This window comes from Peromyscus eremicus, chromosome 1, assembly GCF_949786415.1.
Source record: "Peromyscus eremicus chromosome 1, PerEre_H2_v1, whole genome shotgun sequence".
Lineage (NCBI taxonomy): Eukaryota > Metazoa > Chordata > Mammalia > Rodentia > Cricetidae > Peromyscus > Peromyscus eremicus.
In genome coordinates this window covers 61,560,285-61,571,065 of record NC_081416.1, presented here as the reverse complement: position 1 = coordinate 61,571,065, position 10,781 = coordinate 61,560,285, and positions in this window count along the sequence as shown.

Genomic DNA, 10,781 nt, shown 5'->3' with positions numbered 1-10,781 from the left:
GTCTTTCTACTGCTGTGAGACATCATGTCCAAGGCAAATTATAAAAGAAAGCTTTTAATGTGTTGTGTTCCAGAGGTGAATTCATAACCATCATGGTGGGGAGCGTGGCAGCAGGCAGGCAGGCAGGCAGGCATGGCACTGGAGTAGTGGCTGAAAGCATATATCCTCATCTGCAAATAGGAGGCAGAGAGACCTAACTGGAAACAGTGTGGTGGGGTGTAGAAACCTCAAAGCCCACCAGGCAGTGTGGCACATGCCTTTAATCCCAGCACTTGGGAGGCAGAGGCAGGTGGATCTCTGAGTTCAAAGCCAGCCTGTTCTACAGAGTGAGTTCCAGGACAGCCAGGGCTACACAGAGAAACCCTATCTCAAAAATAAAAAGGCAACCTCAAAGCCCACTCCCAGTGACACACTTTCTCCAACAAGGCCCATATGCCCTAATCTTCCAAAAGAGTTCCACCAACTGGGGACCAAGAATTCAAACATATGAGCCTCTGAGGTCCATTCTCATCCATACCACCACACTCACCAAACCTGAAGCTAGACTGGAACAGGCAAGACCTAACAATCTGCCTGTCTCCTCACCGCTGTGATGTTCCAAGTGCAGAGGTGCTGAGTGACCAGGCAGCCTCCTCAAATGCACATGTCCATCCCACACACCCTCCAAAGTCAAGGCTTTCTGATACAATACTAGGAAAACCTACCCACTTTATAAGCTGGAAATTGATTTTCTTTATTATCTTAAAAGAAGTCATTCATTATAGACAAACTGAAGCCACAGAAGCAGAGTAGTATCTACAGATAATCCTATGATCTAGATGAAAACATTGGCAAGCTGGGGAGATGGCTTACTGGTTAAGAGCACCAACTGCTCTTCCAGAGGACCCAGGTTCAATTCCCAGCACTCACATGGCAGCTTACAACTGTCTGTAACTCCATTTCCAGGAGTCCTGACACCCTCGTACATACAGACATACAGACATACAGGCAAAAACATCAATGCACATGAAATAAAAATTAAAACAAAAAAGTTGGCATTTTCACTGCAGTTACTAGTATTTGTTGTAGACCAGGATTATCTAAAGAAATGTATTGTGCCCACAACTGTGATGTAACAGGACCCAAGAGCAGGAAAACTTATGAGAAGACTTCAGAAAGTGACTGCCCAAATAGTAAAGCCACCGTTGTCAAGTCTGATACCTGAGTTCTCTTCCAGAAACCCACGTGAGGGAGGGAAGAAGCCAGTTCCCCTTGGCTGTCTCTGACTTTCACTCACAGGCTGTGGCATGCCCACATCCACACACCCAAACACAAATAAATACACGTTAAAAGGGAACTAAGAAGAAACAGGTAAAAACTCATCTTTATTTAAGTCAGTATGTCCAAAACATCATTTCAGCATGTAATTGGTATCTTATAAATTAAATTGAACATGATTGTTCACATTCTTTAATACTCAGTACTCAGGCCCTATTGTTATTTTGTTCATGGACATCTCAGTTCAGGTGAGCCCTATTTCCAGTACGCAAAAATCTCATAGGACTTCTTTCTTTTTCGTTGTATTTTTTTTTTCTTTCTTCTGGTTTTTCTAGACATGGTTTCTAGCCCTGGCTGTCCTGAACTCATTCTGTAGACCAGGCTGGGCTCGAACTCAGATCTGCCTGCCTCTGCCTTCTGAGTGCTGGGATAAAGGCATGTGCCACTACCACATGGTGGACTTTTTTCTTGATGTGTATGTGTATGCACGTTTATTTTCTTGGTGTGTATGTGTATGCACGTTTATTTTTAAATTCTATGTCATCTGTTACATTCTCATAATTTGAGGAAGTAGATATGTATGGGCAGATAAAACAGGTAGAATCCAGCCGGGCGGTGGTGGCGCACGCCTTTAATCCCAGCACTCGGGAGGCAGAGCCAGGCGGATCTCCGTGAGTTCAAGGCCAGCCTGGGCTACCAAGTGAGTTCCAGGAGAGGCGCAAAGCTACACAGAGAAACCCTGTCTCGAAAAAAAAAAAAAAAAAAAAAAAAAAAACAAAACAGGTAGAATCCAGAAATGAAACAGGCTGCTGCAGTGATCCCTCTCTGAGATTAGTGAAAGCATTCACCAGCAGGGCCCGCTGTGCAGGGTTCTGGCTCCCTCTAGTGGACACAGCTGGCAAATCCACCTGGCTGCCCAGGGAAGAGGTAATGCTAGGAAGAAGTCATGGAGTTACCTCCACTGATTCATCAGAAACCACAGAGGATCCACAGCCTGACAGGTGAGTGGTACACAGAGGCCAGGCAGCGCTTACCAGCTGGCCGACAGATGGCTGAGCCTGAGTGATGTTTGCTATAGAGAGGATGGGGAATTCTAGAGATGAGGGAAGATTTCCTTCAGGAAAGCAGAACATACCTGCCCTCAGCACTGTGGGGCTATTACCTCCTGAACATCTTATAAAATGACTTTCTTAAAAACCATTTTGTTGTTGTTTTGTTGAGACAGGGTTTCTTTGTGTAGCCCTGGCTGTCCTGGAACTCAATCTATAGACCAAGCTGGGCTTGAATTCAGAGATTCACCTGCCTCTGCTGGGATTAAAGGCATGTGCTACCACTGACCAGCTCCTTAAAAATCATTTCTATAATTTTTTTCCTCAGGTAGGAATGGTACACATGCTAGAATAAATCTTAGAGCACACAGTACAAATAATAAAAATAGGAGCCGGAGAGATGGCTGTTAAGGGTGATTCCTTCGCCGGGCGGTGGTGGCGCACGCCTTTAATCCCAGCACTCAGCAGAGGCAGGTGGATCTTTGTGAGTTCGAGGCCAGCCTGGTCTACAGAGCAAGATCCAGGAAAGGCACAAAGCTACACAGAGAAACCCTGTCTTGAAAAAAAAAACAAACAAAAAGAGTGATTCCTTCTCTTGCAGAGGACCCAACTTCAGTTCCCAGCACCCACTGAGGGCAGGGCAGCTCACAACCACCTGTACCTCCAGCTCAGCTACCCCATACCCTCTTCTGACTTCGAAGGACACCTCCACATATGCGGCATACATTCACATAGGCGCGCGTGCATGCACACACACACACACACACACACACACACACACACACACAAACAAATATAAATAAAAATGAGGGACTAAAGAGATGACTGAGTGGTTAAAAGTGCCTACTGTTTTTCCAGAGGACTCGGGTTGGCTCCCAGCACCCATGTCAGACAGCTCACAACTGCCTAAAAGTCTAGCTCCAGGGAATCTGACACTTGAGCCTTCTTTAGACACCCGCACCTATATGCACATACCCACAGGAACACACATATTTACAAATAACAGAAATAAATTTTTTTTTTCCAAGACAGGGTTTTTCTGTGTAACAGCTATGACTGTCCTGGAACTTGCTCTGTAGACCAGGCTGGCCTTGAACTCATAGAAATCCACCTGCCTCTGCTTCCTGAGTGCTGGGATTACAGGCCTGCACCACCACTGTCCTGCTAGAAATAAATCTTTTTATTTATTTATTTTTTTTCATTTTTCACTTTTTCAAATTAATTTATCCACCTTTCTATTACCAGCTTGATACAGTATGTATTCCCATCTTAATTGTAAAATGTTTCATTGAGGCTTGCTCAGTAATTGAGTAAAACCAAAACTTATTATAAGCCACAGTCGTCCTAGGGTCCCCCATGAGATATATATATAGTCTCCATGGTTCTGTGGGTTGTAGTCTGATTGTTCTTTATTTTATATCTAGAATCCACCTATGAGTGAGTACATACCTTGTTTGTCCTTCTGGGTTTGGGTTACCTCACTCAGGATGATTTTTTCTAGTTCCATCCATTTGCCTGCAAATTTCATGCTTTCATTGTTTTTCTCTGCTGAGTAGTACTCCATTGTGTATATGTACCACATTTTCTTAATCCATTCTTCAATTGATGGGCATCTAGGTTGTTTCCAGGTTCTGGCTATTACAAATAGTGCTGCTATGAACATAGTTGAGCATATATCTTTGTGGTATGAATCAGCATAGAAATAAATCTTTAAAAGTTAAAGTTAAGGGCTGGAGAGATGGCTCGGTGGCTAGGAGTAGTTTTTGCTCTTCCAGAGGATAAGGTTTGATGGTGGGTCACAACCGTCTGTAACTCCAGTCCTAGGGGTTCGGATGCCCTCTTCTGACCTTAGGCACCAAGCATGCATGTGATGCACAAACATATATAACATGTATGTAAAACACCCACACACGGGATTGGAAAGACGGCTCAGAGGTTAAGAGCATTGGTTGCTCTTCCAGAGAACCAGGGTTCAATTCCCAATACTCACATGGCAGCTCACAACTGTAATTCTTGCTCCAGGGGAATCTGGCACACTCACACAGACATACATTCAGGTAAAACACCAATGTACATAAAAATAAATCTTTTTTAAAAGTCCATACACTGGGCTGGAGATGTCTTAGCGGTTAAGAGCACTGGCTGCTCTTCCAGAGGTCCTGAGTTCAATTCCCAGCAACTACATGGTAGCTCACAACCCTCTGTAATAAGATCTGGCGCCCTCTTCTGGTGTGCAAGCAGAACACTGTATGCATGATAAAGTCTTTTTAAAAAATCCGTACACATAAAATAAATCTAAAAATATTTTTCTAAAAATGAATAAAGTTTTAAAAAGAAATTTAAAAACCAACCATAGTCTCATTATTCTATTGGATACTTCTTCCTCCTCCTCTTCCTCCTCCTTTTCTTCTTTTTGAGACAGCATCTCTCTACATACCATGACTGTCCTGGAACTCCCTCTGTAGACCAGGCTGGCCTCCAACTCACTGCCTCTGCCTCCTAAGCTCTGGGATTAAAGGTATGTAGCACCATGCCTGACTCCATACATTAGGTTCTTAAGTTTTAGTGTACTAAGGCCAAACATGGTGATGAAGCCTTTAATCTCAGCACTGGGAGACAAGAGTTAGGCCGAGTTCTGTGAGTTCAAGGCAACCCAAAGCTACATAGGGAGAGCTTGACTCAAAGATACTTTTTTTCAAGAAAAAAAAATTGTGGGCTGGCACACACATGAGCGTTATTGTATATTTCAAACATGTAAAACTTATGCATATGTTTATATGTTTGTGTGAACATGTATCTCACATACATGTGAGACTGGAGGACAGCCTTGGTGTCCTCAGGAACACCATCAATCTCAGGTCCTTGCATTAATAAAGCAAGTGCTGAGCCGGGCAGTGGTGGCACACACCTTTGATACATGGTAGGCAAGCACTCTACCAACTGAACTATATCCTTAGCCATTTATTGTCTTGTTCAGAAAATCCCTGCCTAAGAGATTCTCCCATTTTCATATCTGTCTGTCTGTCTGTATGGGTGAGATGTTCATGGGTATCCATGTTTTTGCATGTGTGAGAGCCCACATGTGTATGTATGTCTATGCATGTGTACATGTGCATGGGGAAGCCTGAGGTTGCGTCAGGAATCATCCTCCATTGCTCTTCCACCTTATTCACTGCAGGCAGACTCTCTCAATCAAACCCAGAGATCTTGGATGTAGCTAGTCTCACTAGCCATCTTGCTCTGGGGATCCCACCTCTGCCTTCTGAGGCTGGAATTACAGGCAAGACGCCACACTGCCTAGAATTTAGGTGAGTTTCTTGGGGATCCAAACTACAGTCCTCACACTTGAGCAGCAAAGGCTTTAACTGATGAGCCATCTCTCTAGCCCTGAAAAGATATCCTATTCTAACTATTTTTAAAATGTGATTTATACAGTCAGGTTTTCAACCCACATAGACTTGAGTTTGGAAGGAATGGCTGCAAGTAGAAATGCAAGAATACAGTTCCTAGAGCAACAGCTCTTTATGTGAAGAAGTATCAAAATGCCAATTTTTTCTGGGCTGGAGAGATGACTCAGTGGTTAAGAGCACTGGCTGCTCTTCCATAGGACCTGGATTCAATTCTCAGCACCTACATGGTAGCTCACAACTGCCTGTAATTCCAGTTTTAGGGGATCCAATGCCCTCTTCTGACCTCCTCAGGCACTATGAACACATGTAGTGCACATACTTACATGCAGGCAAAACATCCATACACATAAAATAAAAATAAATTTTATGTGCATTGGTGTGAGAGTGTCAGATTCCCTAGAACTGGAGTTACAGACAGTTGTGAGCTGCCATGTGGGTGCTGGGAATTGAACCAGGGTCCTCTGGAAGAGTAGCCAGTGCTCTTAACCTCTGAGCCATTTCTCCAGCCCAAAATAAATCTTTTTTGAAGATACAAGTTAGGGGGCTGGCAAGGTGGCTCAGCCAGTAACAGTGCTTACCATCGAGCCTGAGGACCTGGGCTTAATCCTTGGGTTCCACGTGGTAGAAGGAGAAATAAGTAAATGTAAAAAAAAGTAATTTTAGCAGGGTGTGGTGGTGCACGCCTTTAATCCAAGCACTTGAGAGGCAGAGGCAGGCGGATCTCTGTGAGTTAGAGACCAGCCTGGTCTACAAAGCGAGTTCCAGGACAGCTAGAGCTTTTATACAGAGAAACCCTATCTTGAAAAATGAAAAAATAAAAAAAATAAATTTAACACAATTTGGGAACTGGCAAAATGGCTCAGTGAGTAAAAGCATTTGATGTCAAGTCTGACAACCTGAGTTCAATCCCTGGAACCCAGCAGAAGGAAAGAACCAGTTCCCACAAGTTGTTCTTTTACCTCTACACATATACTGCCATGGCACATGCACACAGCCTCCAATAAATAAATAAATATAATTAGAAGCATTAAAAAATTTAAACAGCCGGGCGGTGGTGGCGCACGCCTTTAATCCCAGCACTCGGGAGGCAGAGCCAGGCGGATCTCTGTGAGTTCGAGGCCAGCCTGGACTACCAAGTGAGTTCCAGGAAAGGCGCAAAGCTACACAGAGAAACCCTGTCTCGAAAAACCAAAAAAAAAAAAAAATTTAAACAGAGTATCCAGAATGTTTCACATAACCCAAATGAAGGCAGGAAATGGTAAGTGGATCCAGCTTATTTTGAGCACAGGCATCTTGAGCGTAACCACCGTGATGCTCTGGGTAACCCTGGTCCTCTTTCCCCATGGTTTCCCAGCAAACCATAAACATATAAGCCCACTACAGAGGTGTGCTTTCCTCCCGGACCCTGCCTGCTCTAGTGACACACCTGACTTACTATTACCTTAACATAAACCAGGCATGTTCTGGCAAAATGATGTCACCTCTTTCTCACCAGTATGCACACTTGGCCTTTGACCCTAATCACAAGGAGCCCAGGGCCTTGCTGCTGCCCAGCACCACCCTTCTGCCAGTGAGTACTGTATAGCCTTTACCCTGTGCAATCCTTGATCTATCTTTGTTTCAAAGCACCTTGGAACCAACCAGTGTCTAGACCCTGGGACCAGACTGTTTTGCAACAAAGTGGAAACAGAAATTAGAAACAGCAGAACAGAAAGCAGTAAGATGCTGGAACTAAAGCCAAACATCTCAATAGTTACATTAAATTAAAACAAAGACGGCACATCAATCAAGAGAAAGATTGGCAGCATGTTTCCAAAACTGTGTATTAACTGAGCATGACGGCACACACTGCAATCCTTGCACTCCGGAGGCTGAGGCAGGGGGATGGCAAGTTCTAGAGCATGGGTAGTCTTTGGCAGGAGGGTCACTGAGCAGGACTCCATCCCTAGGGACCATTTATGCAGCTCAGGAGTTGCTGCCTCCTAAGATCCAGTTGGATCTCAAGATTCTATGGCCTGAAGAATGGAAGGTGTGTCCCATGCCATAAAATGAAGCCACCAGCATGACCTGGTCGCCTCAGTGCTCTAAGCAAGAGGGCAAAGTAGTGTCCTAGGTCCTCCCCAAGAAGGAACAACTCAGCTAATGCGATCATTTCTCATGTTCTAGCAAAACTGATGGAAGTTCAGGTACAAGGAAAATAGCTAAGAACTGGAGTCAGTACAGGAACAGCAAAGGGTGAAGTGCTGAGCTGAGATTCCCTCAGACCACCTGTTGCTGTCAGGGTGGGTATTACTTCTATGGCTCTCGGAAAAGAAAGAACATTGTTTTGACCTTGAGGACACAGGTCTTGGTTTCCAGGTTTCTGCCATTCCTGCAATGTCACCTTGATGAGGAAGAACCTTACTCTAGTTCAGGGGCAATGGTGCCACCTGATGGAAAGGAGGAATCGAAGTTCAACTCTGAGCCCTTGTCCATTCTTTAACCATGGGGGCAAAGTCCAGTTTCAGGACTGACCTCTCCTGGGAGCCCTGAGTCAATATGATCTCCCTAATCCCCACACTCTGGTCCTTCCATGATCACCCTAGACCCGCCACTCAGGATTATTATTCTCCCCACATACTTCTCCACGGGTCTGCTGAAGACCCACGGAAGGTCCCTCTTCTGCTAGGGATCCAGAAAGCCAAGAACCAAGGGAAACACCAGACACTATCTTTGTATCCTAGGCAGGAGCAGCAGGAGTCTAGGTCTCCCACTAACCGGGGAGGTAGACAAGAACATGGCCAATTTCATGTTCGGGACACCAGTCCTGCCCTAGTGGCAGCACTACCTGCTATGGCTCTGCCTGATGTTCCTCCCAGGCCCACGTTCCTCATTTTGTGAGAAGCTTGTTCCCAAGTCCATCCCACACTTAAGATAAAAAACTGAGCTCCACCTTCCCAAGGGAAGAACATTAAATGTCAGGGTTGGAGAAGAGCAGGAGCAGGGGCAGCAGATTCCCAGGAGGTACCATGAACAAACTGGGTTAGCCTGGCTTTCTCCTCCCAGGACCAGGCACAGAGTAGCCAATGGCATGGGTACAGCCTCCCCGACCACCCAACACAGGGATAGTCCAAGGTAGCCCCAACCCTGCAGCCTCCCTGGGTATCTGAATTTTAGGAAGAGGTTTACAAATGGAAGATGTGTGTGTGTGTTACATTAAATTAAAACAAACAGAGCACATTAATCAAGAGAAAGATTGGCAGGATGTTTCCAAAACCGTGTATTAACTGAGCATGATGGTACACACTGCAATCCTAGCACTCTGGAGGCTGAGGCAGGGGGATGGCAAGTTCTAGGGCATGGGTAGTCATTGGTGGGAGTACAACCAATGTACAACACACACACACCCAACATAAACAAACAGACAAACAAAAACAGAAAAGAGAAATAAAAAGATTCTTTGGACGGGCAACATTAAAACTGAGCTTCAACTAGGTATAGTGGCACATGTCTTTAATCCCAGCACTTAGGAGACAGATCAGGTGGATCTCTGTGAGTTTAAGACCAGTCTGGTCTACACGGAGAGCCCCAGGCCAGCCAGAACTATGCAGTGAGACCCTGCCTAAACAAACAAACAAACAAACAGATGGAGGAGCTTCTCCCAGCCTGATTTGATTTGCAGATTTGGGAGGTGGGGAGCAACAGGCCAAGCATTCTTAGGGACCCAGAGCCACAGCCTGTCCCAGGAGGCCTGGAGGGAGAGGACAGGGGCATGGGTCCCTGAGTGTATAGGGATATCAGAAGGGATGGGAGTCCCAGGAGGACAAGGGAGGAGTCCTAAGCAAGATTTAGGAGTCCAGAAGGAGGGGTAATACTACCAAAGGACCCTTCCTTATAGAAAGTAGCCACAGCCCTCTGCTGAGTACTGCTAGGCATCAAGCCTTACAAGAAGGGCTAGGACCCAGGTGGCACCCAAGGAGAATACTGGGAAACAAATAATGATGCATGGTGAAAAGCACTCTCCAAGACTTATGCCCTACAGAGAGGGCACCAGGACAGGGCACTCCCGGGCCTCCATGTGCAAGGAAAGACCTATGAAGGACACAGAGCTGACCTGCTAGTGAAGGAGCAGGGTTAAAGGGCGTGACACAGGGGTTGAGGATTTAGTTCAGTGGTAGAGCACTTGCCTAGCCAGTGCAAGGCCCTGGGTTCGGTCCTCAGCTCTGAAAAAAAAAGCCAGGGCGTGACACAGAGCTGACCTGCTAGTGAAGGAGCGGGTTAAAGAGCGTGAATTGCCTGTTGTAGGAAGAAAGTACTCGTGAGGGGAGACTAGGAACAGACCAGAGAGTGGGCAGGGACGCCAGAAGTATGGAGACCAGGTATATGGCTCCTCCATCAAACACCTCCTAGGCCTCCTCCTTGGAAGACCCTGATTTCTTACAGAGCCAAACCGATGACTACCACATGGCCTAAAAGGCTCTACGCTCTGGTTCAAACCTGGGACAATATATTCCAAGGACTGAAACCATGTGCACAACCAACCAAAACCACCAGAATGAAAATCAAACTTCACCCACTGGACCCCTGACATGGTTTACCCTCAAATGTACAAACAGCAGTGCCCTGGGAGACTTGCTGCCTGCTTGGTGCATGGGCCAAATTCAGCCTGGGTTTCTGCCAGGGACTGTCATGGTACCAGTGGGCATGGGCACTCTCTCTTAGGCAACAGCCTTACTTACTACTATGGCCCTGTGACATGGGTCACACTGTATGAGCATGGGTATGGGTGTCCCAACACCATTGTTGCTTCTAGGGTCTGTTTCCTAGTCTCCCTTAAACAGTACTTCTCTTCCTCTTACAGGAAGTGGTTCATTTCCTCCCTTAGGCCTGCACCTTCACGCCAGGCTTCTCTGTCACCATACAGGCAGGACACAGCAGTGAGGATTAACTGCCATCACTGCGGTGGGTGCGGCAAGGAGCTAGGGCTTCCTGGTCTAGGACAGGGATTGACAGGGTGTGGGGGTCCTAGCTCCTGGTCTCCCCTGAACCTCTTTCTTGAGCTTACCCCAGAACCCCACAAGCTTTG